Consider the following 12,513-nt stretch of genomic DNA (forward strand, 5'->3'; position numbering starts at 1 on the left):
TTGCTCCAGGATTCTGGCAATAATATATACGTGGAGGAACAGTAGAAAGAACCCCAGACCCTTCAGAGAAGGCACAGAGGTCTGCAAATCCTGGTCTATGAAATGTAAACTGCTACACAGAATACACCTCTAAACTGAAAGTAAATACATACAAGTTGACCAATTCATGACAGGCCACCAGCCACGTGACGCTACCACCACTATACAGGATCCAGAACCTAACTACTCTGCCCACAGACCTCCCACAGGACAGGAGTTACTATTGTAGATAGACTACACAGGTCTGCAAAAAAAATTTTTTCGCTAGCCGTTTTGGTTATTCCACATAATCTTTGTTTTTGAGTGCGCTGAATCCGAAAATGATCTCCACTTTGACATTACGTTTTTCTGACAATTTAAGTAACTATGTTAAATAAGACGATACCTCAAAATAAATGAAAATAGACTCAAAATTAATTTTTCTTACAAATGTTTCATGAAAATCATTTTTTTAACTGCAATGAGCTCTCTAACACACAGTAAAATCGATTCTTCTTCCCTGTGAGGCTTCTCTGAGTAGCATCTGTAATGTCTCTCTGAAGCGTCCAACAGTAGTCTGCCATCATTGTAACGCTCCATCTTCCCCGGTATCTTCTTGTAGTCTGCCATCATTGTAATGTTCCATCTTCCCTGGTATCTTCTTGTAGTCTGCCATCATTGTAATGCTTCATCTTCCCTGGTATCTTCTTGTAGTCTGCCATCATTGTAATGCTCCATCTTCCCCGGTGTCTTCTTGTAGTCTGCCATCATTGTAATGCTCCATTTCCCCTGGTATCTTCTTGTAGTCTGCCATCATTGTAATGCTCCATCTTCCCTGGTATCTTCTTGTAGTCTGCCATCATTGTAATGCTCCATCTTCCCCGGTATCTTCTTGTAGTCTGCCATCATTGTAACGCTCCATCTTCCCCGGTATCTTCTTGTAGTCTGCCATCATTGTAATGTTCCATCTTCCCTGGTATCTTCTTGTAGTCTGCCATCATTGTAATGTTCCATCTTCCCTGGTATCTTCTTGTATTCCGCCATCATTGTAATGCTCCATCTTCCCTGGTATCTTCTTGTAGTCTGCCATCATTGTAATGCCCCATCTTCCCCGATGTCTTCTTGTAGTCTGCCATCATTGTAACGCTCCATCTTCCCCGGTGTCTTCTTGTAATCTGCCATCATTGTAACGCTCCATCTTCCCCGGTATCTTCTTGTAGTCTGCCATCATTGTAACGCTCCATCTTCCCCGGTGTCTTCTTGTAGTCTGCCATCATTGTAACGCCCCATCTTCCCCGGTGTCTTCTTGTAGTCTGCCATCATTGTAACGCTCCATCTTCCCCGGTATCTTCTTGTAGTCTGCCATCATTGTAATGCTCCATCTTCCCCGGTATCTTCTTGTAGTCTGCCATCATTGTAACGCTCCATCTTCCCTGGTATCTTCTTGTAGTCTGCCATCATTGTAACGCTCCATCTTCTCTGGTATCTTCTTGTAGTCTGCCATCATTGTAACGCTCCATCTTCCCTGGTATCTTCTTGTAGTCTGCCATCATTGTAACGCCCCATCTTCCCCGGTGTCTTCTTGTAGTCTGCCATCATTGTAACGCTCCATCTTCCCCGGTATCTTCTTGTAGTCTGCCATCATTGTAACGCTCCATCTTCCCCGGTATCTTCTTGTAGTCTGCCATCATTGTAACGCTCCATCTTCCCCGGTATCTTCTTGTAGTCTGCCATCATTGTAACGCTCCATCTTCCCCGGTATCTTCTTGTAGTCTGCAATCATTGTAACGCTCCATCTTCCCTGGTATCTTCTTGTAGTCTGCCATCATTGTAATGCCCCATCTTCCCCGGTGTCTTCTTGTAGTCTGCCATTATTGTAACGCTCCATCTTCTCTGGTGTCTTCTTGTAGTCTGCCATCATTGTAACGCTCCATCTTCTCTGGTATCTTCTTGTAGTCTACCATCATTGTAATGCCCCATCTTCCCTGGTATCTTCTTGTAGTCTGCCATCATTGTAACGCTCCATCTTCTCTGGTGTCTTCTTGTAGTCTGCCATCATTGTAACGCTCCATCTTCTCTGGTATCTTCTTGTAGTCTGCCATCATTGTAACGCTCCATCTTCCCGCATATCTTCTTGTAGTCTACCATCATTGTAATGCCCCATCTTCCCCGGTGTCTTCTTGTAGTCTGCCATCATTGTAACGCTCCATCTTCCCCGGTATCTTCTTGTAGTCTGCCATCATTGTAATGCTCCATCTTCCCTGGTATCTTCTTGTAGTCTGCCATCATTGTAATGCCCCATCTTCCCCGGTGTCTTCTTGTAGTCTGCCATCATTGTAACGCTCCATCTTCCCCGGTGTCTTCTTGTAATCTGCCATCATTGTAACGCTCCATCTTCCCCGGTATCTTCTTGTAGTCTGCCATCATTGTAACGCTCCATCTTCCCCGGTATCTTCTTGTAGTCTGCCATCATTGTAACGCTCCATCTTTCCCGGTGTCTTCTTGTAGTCTGCCATCATTGTAACGCTCCATCTTCCCCGGTATCTTCTTGTAGTCTGCCATCATTGTAACGCTCCATCTTCCCTGGTATCTTCTTGTAGTCTGCTATCATTGTAATGCCCCATCTTCCCTGGTGTCTTCTTGTAGTCTGCCATCATTGTAACGCTCCATCTTCTCTGGTATCTTCTTGTAGTCTGCCATCATTGTAATGCTCCATCTTCCCCGGTATCTTCTTGTAGTCTGCCATCATTGTAACGCTCCATCTTCTCTGGTATCTTCTTGTAGTCTACCATCATTGTAATGCCCCATCTTCCCTGGTATCTTCTTGTAGTCTGCCATCATTGTAACGCTCCATCTTCCCCAGTGTCTTCTTGTAGTCTGCCATCATTGTAACGCCCCATCTTCCCCAGTGTCTTCTTGTAGTCTGCCATCATTGTAATGCCCCATCTTCCCCGGTGTCTTCTTGTAGTGTGCCATCATTGTAACGCTCCATCTTCCCTGGTATCTTCTTGTAGTCTGCTATCATTGTAATGCCCCATCTTCCCCGGTGTCTTCTTGTAGTCTGCCATCATTGTAATGCCCCATCTTCCCTGGTATCTTCTTGTAATCTGCCATCATTGTAATGACCCATCTTCCCTGGTATCTTCTGGTAGTCTGCCATCATTGTAACGCTCCATCTTCTCTGGTATCTTCTTGTAGTCTGCCATCATTGTAATGCTCCATCTTCTCTGGTATCTTCTTGTAGTCTGCCATCATTGTAATGCTCCATCTTCTCTGGTATCTTCTTGTAGTCTGCCATCATTGTAACGCTCCATCTTCTCTGGTATCTTCTTGTAGTCTGCCATCATTGTAATGTTCCATCTTCCCCGGTATCTTCTTGTAGTCTGCCATCATTGTAATGCTCCATCTTCTCTGGTATCTTCTGGTAGTCTGCCATCATTGTAACGCTCCATCTTCTCTGGTATCTTCTTGTAGTCTGCCATCATTGTAATGCTCCATCTTCCCCGGTGTCTTCTTGTAGTCTGCCATCATTGTAACGCTCCATCTTCCCCGGTATCTTCTTGTAGTCTGCCATCATTGTAACGCTCCATCTTCCCCGGTATCTTCTTGTAGTCTGCCATCATTGTAACGCTCCATCTTCCCCGGTATCTTCTTGTAGTCTGCCATCATTGTAATGTTCCATCTTCCCCGGTATCTTCTTGTAGTCTGCCATCATTGTAATGCTCCATCTTCTGTGGTATCTTCTTGTAGTCTGCCATCATTGTAATGCTCCATCTTCTCTGGTATCTTCTTGTAGTCTGCCATCATTGTAATGTTCCATCTTCTCTGGTATCTTCTTGTAGTCTGCCATCATTGTAATGTTCCATCTTCCCCGGTATCTTCTTGTAGTCTGCCATCATTGTAATGCTCCATCTTCTCTGGTATCTTCTGGTAGTCTGCCATCATTGTAACGCTCCATCTTCTCTGGTATCTTCTTGTAATCTGCCATCATTGTAATGCCCCATCTTCCCTGGTATCTTCTGGTAGTCTGCCATCATTGTAACGCTCCATCTTCTCTGGTATCTTCTTGTAGTCTGCCATCATTGTAATGCTCCATCTTCTCTGGTATCTTCTTGTAGTCTGCCATCATTGTAATGCTCCATCTTCTCTGGTATCTTCTTATAGTCTGCCATCATTGTAACGCTCCATCTTCTCTGGTATCTTCTTGTAGTCTGCCATCATTGTAACGCTCCATCTTCTTTGGTATCTTCTTGTAGTCTGCCATCATTGTAACGCTCCATCTTCTCGGGTATCTTCTTGTAGTCTGCCATCATTGTAATGCTCCATCTTCCCTGGTATCTTCTTTCCATCTCTTTAATGTCCTGGTGGAATCGTTCACCTTGCTCTTCACTCACAGCTCCCAAATTTTCAGGAAAGTTGTCAACGTGGGAATGGAGGAAATGCACTTTCAAACTCATCAGGCAACCTAAAACTTGTAATGCTTTCAGCATTTGTCCGACGATTTGTTTGAAGTCAGGGTCTTTGTTATTGCCTAAAAATTTCTCTACGACCTTTTTAAATGCAATCCACCCTTCTTTTTGAGGATGCGTCATGGTATTCAAACTCTTGATCAGCTATAAGCCCTCTAATGTCTAGTCTGACGAACACACCTTCATTCAATTTTGCCTCCGAGAGGCCTGGAAACTTGGCGACCAACAATTTGAACCATTCTCCATCTTTTAGACGTGATTTTACAAATTGCTCCATCAATCCCAATTTGATGTGGAGAGGTGGTAGAAGAACTTTATGGGGAGGAACCAAAGTTTCTCGGAGGATATTTTTTTCACCAACTGTGAGCACCCTCGGCTGCCAATTCTTCTTGGTCTAGTGATTTTGTTGGTCTCGACTGTGCCATAGACACAGAAAACAAGGGTATTTGGTATTCCCAGCTTGTTGCCCGAGCAGCATGCACAAGACTTTCAAATCCCCGAACACTTGCCAACCATGGTCTTCATATTTAAGTTTACGAAGAACCAATGCCAAGTTCTCGTAGGTTTCCTTGGGATATACGGAATGACCTACAGGGATGGAAGCATAAAAACCACCGTTATGGAGTAAAACTGCTTTGAGACTTCTTTTTGACGCATCTATAAAAGACGCCATTGCGATGAATCATATTGGATTTTGAATTGACCCATCAAACCTTCGACATCGATGCAATAAACCAACTTATCTTCATGGGCAAAGTAAGGAACGAACTAGTCTTCACTATGTCTAAACCATGAAAAAGACACTCCTGGCAACAAATTCTTGCTTTTGAGCCTTGAGCCGAATAACTCGGCGGCATCTTTGGGAAGATTTAAGTCTCTTACCAAATCATTCATCTCCTCCTCCTGGGAAAACAATTTTGGTCTTGTATCATCTTCAAAGTCAGAACTTGATTCATCTGGTTCAGATATGACTCCACCTTCATCGGACATAGTTATCTCTTCCAAGGTAGCAGGGGCCTTGGGTACTGGTATATCTGTGCCACGGGGGATGGGACGAATTGCTGAGTGAATATTGGGGTATGAAATGGAAGGCTTCCATTTTGAATTATACCCTTTCACATCGCATGAACAAAAGTAACAATCGTCACTATGGTTCTTTTGCTCTCGCCAAACCATAAGAATACCATAACGGAAAGCTTTTTTCTTACCCTTGAACCGATTTCGAAGGTCCTCAACACACCGTTTGCACACTTTATGAGGTGCCCAAGCTTTATCTTGATCTCCAAGCTTTAGTCCGAAATATGCGAAGTGAAGGGAATTTTGTTACTTACCGTAAATTCCTTTTCTTCTAGCTCCAATTGGGAGACCCAGACGATGGGGTGTATAGCTACTGCCTCCGGAGGCCACACAAAGTATTACACTAAAAAGTGTAAGGCCCCTCCCCTTCTGCATATACACCCCCCGTGGATCACGGGCTGCTTCAGTTTTAGTGCAAAAGCAAGAAGGAGGAAAGCCAATAACTGGTTAAACAATTCAATCCGAAGGAACATCGGAGAACTGAAACCATTCAACATGAACAACATGTGTACCCGAACAACCAAAAAATCCCGAAGGAACAGGGGCGGGTGCTGGGTCTCCCAATTGGAGCTAGAAGAAAAGGAATTTACGGTAAGTAACAAAATTCCCTTCTTCTTCGGCGCTCCATTGGGAGACCCAGACGATTGGGACGTCCAAAAGCAGTCCCTGGGTGGGTAAATTAATACCTCAAGTTTGGACTGTAAAAACAGCCCTTCCCTACATGGAGGCAACCGCCGCCTGCAGGACTCTTCTACTTAGGCTGGCATCCGCCTAAGCGTAGGCATGCACCTGATAACGCTTGGTGAAGGTGTGCAGACTCGCCCAGGTAGCCGCCTGGCACACCTGCTGAGCCGTAGCCTGGTGCCGTAATGTCCAGGACGCACCCACGGCTCTGGTAGAATGGGCCTTCAGCCCTGATGGAACCGGAAGCCCAGCAGAACGGTAGGCTTCAAGAATTGGTTCCTTGATCCATCGAGCCAGGGTAGATTTGGAAGCCTGCGACCCTTTGCGCTGACCAGCGACAAGTACAAAGGGTGCATCCGAGCGGCGCAGGGGCGCCGTGCGGGAAATGTAGATTCTGAGCGCTCTCATCAGATCCAACAAATACAAATCCAATTCATATCGATGAACTGGATGAGGACAAAAGGAAGGTAAGGAAATATCCTGACTGAGATGAAAAGGGGGATACCACCTTAGGGAGAAACCCCGGAATCAGGCGCAGCACTACCTTGTCTTGGTGAAACACCAAGAAGGGAGCTTTGGATGACCGCGCTGCGAGCTCGGACACTCTCTGAAGAGACGTGACCGCTACCAAAAAGGCCACTTTCCGTGAAAGTCGAGAAAGTGAAACATCCCTCAGAGGCTCAAAGGGCGGCTCCTGGAGAGCAATTAGTACCCTGTTCAGATCCCATGGGTCTAACAGCCTCTTGTACGGAGGGACAATGTGACAAACCCCCTGCAGGAACGTGCGTACCTGAGGAAGTCGCCCTATGCGCTTCTGAAAAAATACAGACAGCGCTGGGACTCGTCCGTTAAGGGAGCCGAGCGACAAACCTTTTCCCAAACCAGATTGCAGGAAGGAAGGAAAAGTAGGCAATGCAAATGTCCAGGGAGACACTCCCTGAGCAGAGCACTAAGATAAGAATATCTTCCACGTCTTGTGGTGGATCTCGGCAGACGTCGGCTTCCTAGCCCGTCTCATGGTGACAATGACGTCTTGAGATAATCCTGAAGACGCCAGGATCCAGGACTCAATGGCCACCAGTCAGGTTCAGGGCTGTAGAATTCAGATGGAAAAAACGGCCCTTGGGACAGTAAGTCTGGCCGGTCTGGTAGTGCCCACGGTTGGCCGACCGTGAGATGCCACAGATGCAGGTACCACGACCTCCTCGGCCAGTCTGGAGCGACGAGGATGGCGCGGCGGCAATCGGAGCTGATCTTGCGTAGCCCTCTGGGCAACAGTGTCAGAGGGGGAAACACATAGGGTAGCTGGAACTGCGACCAATCCTGAACTAAGGCGCCTGCCGCCAGAGCTCTTTGATCGTGAGACCGCGCCATGAAAATCGGGCCCTTGTTGTTGTGCCGAGACGCCATTAAGTCGACGTCCGGCCTCCCCCAGCGGCTACAGATTTCTTGAGACCCGTCCGGGTGCAGAGACCATTCCCCTGCGTCCATGCCCTGGCGACTGAGGAAGTCTGCTTCCCAGTTTTCTACGCCCGGGATGTGAACTGCGGATATGGTGTATGCTCTGTCTTCCACCCACATCAGAATCCGCCGGACTTCCTGGGAGGCTTGCCGACTGCATGTTCCGCCTTGGTGGTTGATGTATGCCACCGCTGCGAAGTTGTCCGACTGAATTCGGATCTGTTTGCCTTCCAGCCTCTGCTGGAAGGCTTGCAGGGCAAGATACCCTGCCCAGATTTCCAGAACATTGATCTGAAGGGTGGACTCCTCTGAAGAGAGTCCTTGCCCGTCTGAGAAAGGGGTACGTTCCTGTCTAGGGACGTTGACTTCCCATCCCATTGGCGAAGAATGTCCTATAGAAGTGGACGCAGATGAAACTGCGCGAAAAGGACTGCCTCTGCATGAGGCGTCTTAAGGGGTGTGACTGGCCTTGAAGGAGAGACTGCACCCCCGTCTGTAGTGAACGCTGTATGTCCAGCGGGAGCTGCACTATCGCTGAGAGAGTGTGAAGCTCCATGCCAAGATATGTCAGCGATTGGGTCGGTGTCAGATTTAACTTTGAAAAGTTTATGATCCACCCGAAACTCCGGAGAGTCTCCAGCGCCCCGTTCAGGCTGTGTTGGCATGCCTCTTGAGAGGGTGCCTTGACAAGTAGATCGTCCAAGTAAGAGATCACAGAGTGACCCTGAGAGTGCAGGACTACTCCCACTGCTGCCATGAACTTGTGAAAAGCCGTGGGGCTGTCGCCAGACCGAAGGGCAGGGCTACGAACTGAAGATGCTCGTCTTCAATAACGAATCGTAGCGAACGCCGGTGCTCTGGAGCAATCGGCACGTGGAGATAAGCATCCTGATGTCTATTGACGCTAGGAAATCTCCTTGAGATATGGAGGCAATGACGGAGCGGAGGGATTCCATCCGGAACCGCCTGGTTTTCACGTGCTTGTTGAGCAGGTTTAGGTCCAAAACGGAACGGAAGAGCCGTCATTTGTTGGTACCACAACCAGATTGGAGTAAAAACCGTATCTTGTGCTTGAGGAGGAACAGGGATTACCACTCCTTCTGCCTGCAGAAGAGCATCGGCTCGGTCGGGAGGTGAGGAAGTTCTGAAAATCTAGTCGGAGGACGAGAATAGAACTCTATCCTGTACACGTGAGACAAAATGTCTCTCACCCACCGGTCTTTGACCTGTGGCAGCTAAATGTCGCCAAAGCGGGAGAGTCTGCCACCGACCGCGGATGCGGAGAGAGAGAGCTGAACGTCATGAGGAAACCGCCTTGGTAGCGGTTCCTCCGGCTGCCTTCCTTGGGCGTGATTGAGCCTGCCAGGAATCTGCGCCTCTCTGAGCTTTTTGAGTCCTTTTGGACGAGGACAATTGGGACCTGCCCGAGCCTGGGAAGGACCGAAACCTCGACTGTCCCTTCCTCTGTTGGGTTGTTTGATCTGGGCTGGTGTAAGGAAGAGTCCTTACCCTTGGACTGTTTAATGATTTCATCCAATCGCTCACCAAACAGTCTGTCACCAGATAACGGCAAACTGGTTAAGCACTTTTTTGGAAGCAGAATCTGCTTTCCATTCCCTCAACCACAAGGCTCTGCGTAAAACCACGGAGGTGGCGGACGCCACTGACGTACGGCTCGTAGAGTGCAGGACAGCATTAATAGCGTAAGTCGCAATGCAGACATTGCGAGGTTAAGGACGCCATCTGCGGCACAGATGTACATGTGACAGTGTCCACGTGCGCAAGACCAGCTGAAAAAGCTTGGAATGCCCATACGGCTGCGAATGCCGGACCAACCGACACGCCGATAGCTTCATAGACAGAATTCAACCAGAGGACCATCTGTCTGTCAATGGCATCTTTAAGTGAAGTCCCATCTTCCACTGCAACTATGGATCTAGCCGCAAGCCTGGAGATAGGGGAATCCACCTTTGGACACTGGGTCCAGCGCTTGACCACGTCAGGGGGAAAGGGATAACGTGTATCCTTAATACGATTGGAGAACGCGTATCTGGATAAGTGTGGTGTTTCCGGATTGCTTCTCTGAAGTCAGAGTGGCCGGAAAAGTACTCAATATACGCTTGAGATACTGAAAAGGGATTTCTCCTGCTGTGAAGCTGACTCCTCCACCGGAGGAGCTGAGGGAGAAATATCCAACATTCCCTTGATGGACGCTAGAAGATCATTCACTATGGCGTCACCATCCGGAGTATCCGGATTGAGAGCGGTCTCAGGATCAGAGTCCTGATCAGCTACGACTGCCTCATCATACAGAGAGTCCTGCTGGGACCCTAACCAGTGATGAAGCCGAGTGCCGCTCCCAGCGAGCTCGCTCAGGCTGTCTGGGACTGTCGTCCGTGTCAGAGCCTGCGCCCTGGGATGCATGGGACCCCCCCGGAGCACTGATTTGTTCCAAATGAGGGCGTATCAACATTGCCCATGGTCCGTCTGGACTGCATAGTCTCTAAGATGTTAGTCACAGTCACAGACCTATCAGCCGAAACTGCAACTCCGTCCCTGTCCCTGGACAGGGTTCACAGGTGGTTCCTTTAGCCACCTCTAGCAGAGACCCCGGCTGACCAAGTGCTACAGGGGAGCATTGCACACAATGGGGACAGTGGAACCTGCCGTGTGGAACAGTATCACGTGCAGTACAAGCAGCATAGAAAGCCTGTGCCTTGGCACCCTTTCTTTTTTGCTGCTGTTGTCCAGCCATCTAGGAGTATATAGCCAAGAATAGAGACCGTACAGTGCAGTGTATAGCATACCAGCATAAAGTACAAATGAACACTTCAGCACATGCAATACAAATGGCATTAGTGGGGTCAGCACTTCAGGTGCTGCTTACCGCCCGCCCAAAGGCGGGTGTGTGGTCGCCCGAATCCTGTGACTGGTTGCCCAGAGCTTGTCTCCCTTCTCCAGCCCAGACTGCGTGCAGGAATGGCTGCCGGCGTCTTGTGAAGAGGGGCGAGCCGTGGGCGTGCCCCAGACAAGAGCGGGAAACTGGCGTCCCACTGAGTCCAGTGAAGGGGGCTGGAGAATGCAAAGCAGACTCCAGGTCTCGGCGCTGACTGTCTGTACAGCGTCCCGCCCCTCCCCTGACTGGCAGGGCTGGGGGCGGGAACGAAGCGAAAACTAGGCCGCAAAGCCGGGGACTCGAGTAATAAGCGCGGCCGTCCTTGTGCACGGCCAGCGCGGAAGTCCCCGGCGCACCACAAGTCCCAGCCGCGCCACAGTGTAAAACACCCCGCAACGGCCGGCGCGGCAGTTTCTAACCCATAAATTCACTCAGCTAAGCTGCAGTGAATAATAGCACAAGCGCTCCGCGCTGTTGTCCCCGGCGCACTAGCACTCCCAGCAATGCTGGTGTGTGTGTGCGCCATGTGTACGGGGACACAGAGTACCTTAATGTAGCAGGGCCCTGTCCCTGACGATACCCAGCTCCATATCCAGCAGGATCTCCGGGTCTGTGGATGGAGCCCGGTCTCAGTGCCTGGAGACCGGTAAGATCCCACTTCACCCAGAGCCCTGAGGGGGGATGGGGAAGGAAAACAGCATGTGGGCTCCAGCCTCCGTACCCGCAATGGGTACCTCAACCTTAACAAACACCCGACAAAAGTGGGGTGAGAAGGGAGCATGCTGGGGGCCCTAGTATGGGCCCTCTTTTCTTCCATCCGACATAGTCAGCAGCTGCTGCTGACTAAAAACAGTGGAGCTATGCGTGGATGTCTGACCTCCTTCGCACAAAGCATAAAACTGAAGCAGCCCGTGATCCACGGGGGGTGTATATGCAGAAGGGGAGGGGCCTTACACTTTTTAGTGTAATACTTTGTGTGGCCTCCGGAGGCAGTAGCTATACACCCAATCGTCTGGGTCTCCCAATGGAGCGCCGAAGAAACACTTTTTTCAAAAAGTCTGTAATATTCAGCTGTTGCTTCAACACTGAATATTCACCACAAATGTAACGGGAACGGTCAGGCGAATTAATACACTTCCGCTGAGCCAAAATGCTAATTTTAGGAAACACTGTTAGCTCTTCATATTTAACACGAACTGAGATTAAAAAGTGTGAAGAGGCGAGAACAAAGCTAAAACGATTGAAACAAGCCCGGGCAGGTCAGAGCCCGCTCATTCAGCTTGCAACATGTTGATGCTGGTTTCATTAGCTCACTCAAAGTTCTTTCCATTGAAAGTTATATTTTTTGGCATTATATAGCTGCAATGCATTGATGTGAATTAATTAATAGTAATTTTTACTTTCAAAACCCTAAAAAATAAATTAAGAAACATTTACTAAATTTGAAGAAAATTTTGCATTTTGTGGCAAATCCTGATGTCCAGGATTTTTTTTTTTCATTTTCAGCACACCAAAATACATGGATATTAGATGAAAATAATCAAAACAGCTTTTTAGTCGCAGACCTGTGCTATTAGCCAGCACTTTTTTTCCCACTAATATTAAAGCAAAATTTGATTAAACTGTTCAGCCACAAAAACCCAGAAGAAAATTCCCTTGGAATGAATCATTACTGTGACAGCAAAGGGAAGAAATCAATAGATGTACAGCACCACCTGGTGGCAGCTCCGTGCTACAACCATATGCTGCAGAACTCACCGATTTATGGCGATTGTGTGTATTACTGAAAACTGTGGGAGGAGAAAAAGCCTAATATTCTAAATCTCAGATGCAAAAAATTCAAGATCTGTCCTTTGTTCTCCATGTACAAGAATATAACTACTATATTCTTGTACATAGGGGCAGTAT

This window comes from Anomaloglossus baeobatrachus, chromosome 7 (assembly GCF_048569485.1).
Source record: "Anomaloglossus baeobatrachus isolate aAnoBae1 chromosome 7, aAnoBae1.hap1, whole genome shotgun sequence".
Lineage (NCBI taxonomy): Eukaryota > Metazoa > Chordata > Amphibia > Anura > Aromobatidae > Anomaloglossus > Anomaloglossus baeobatrachus.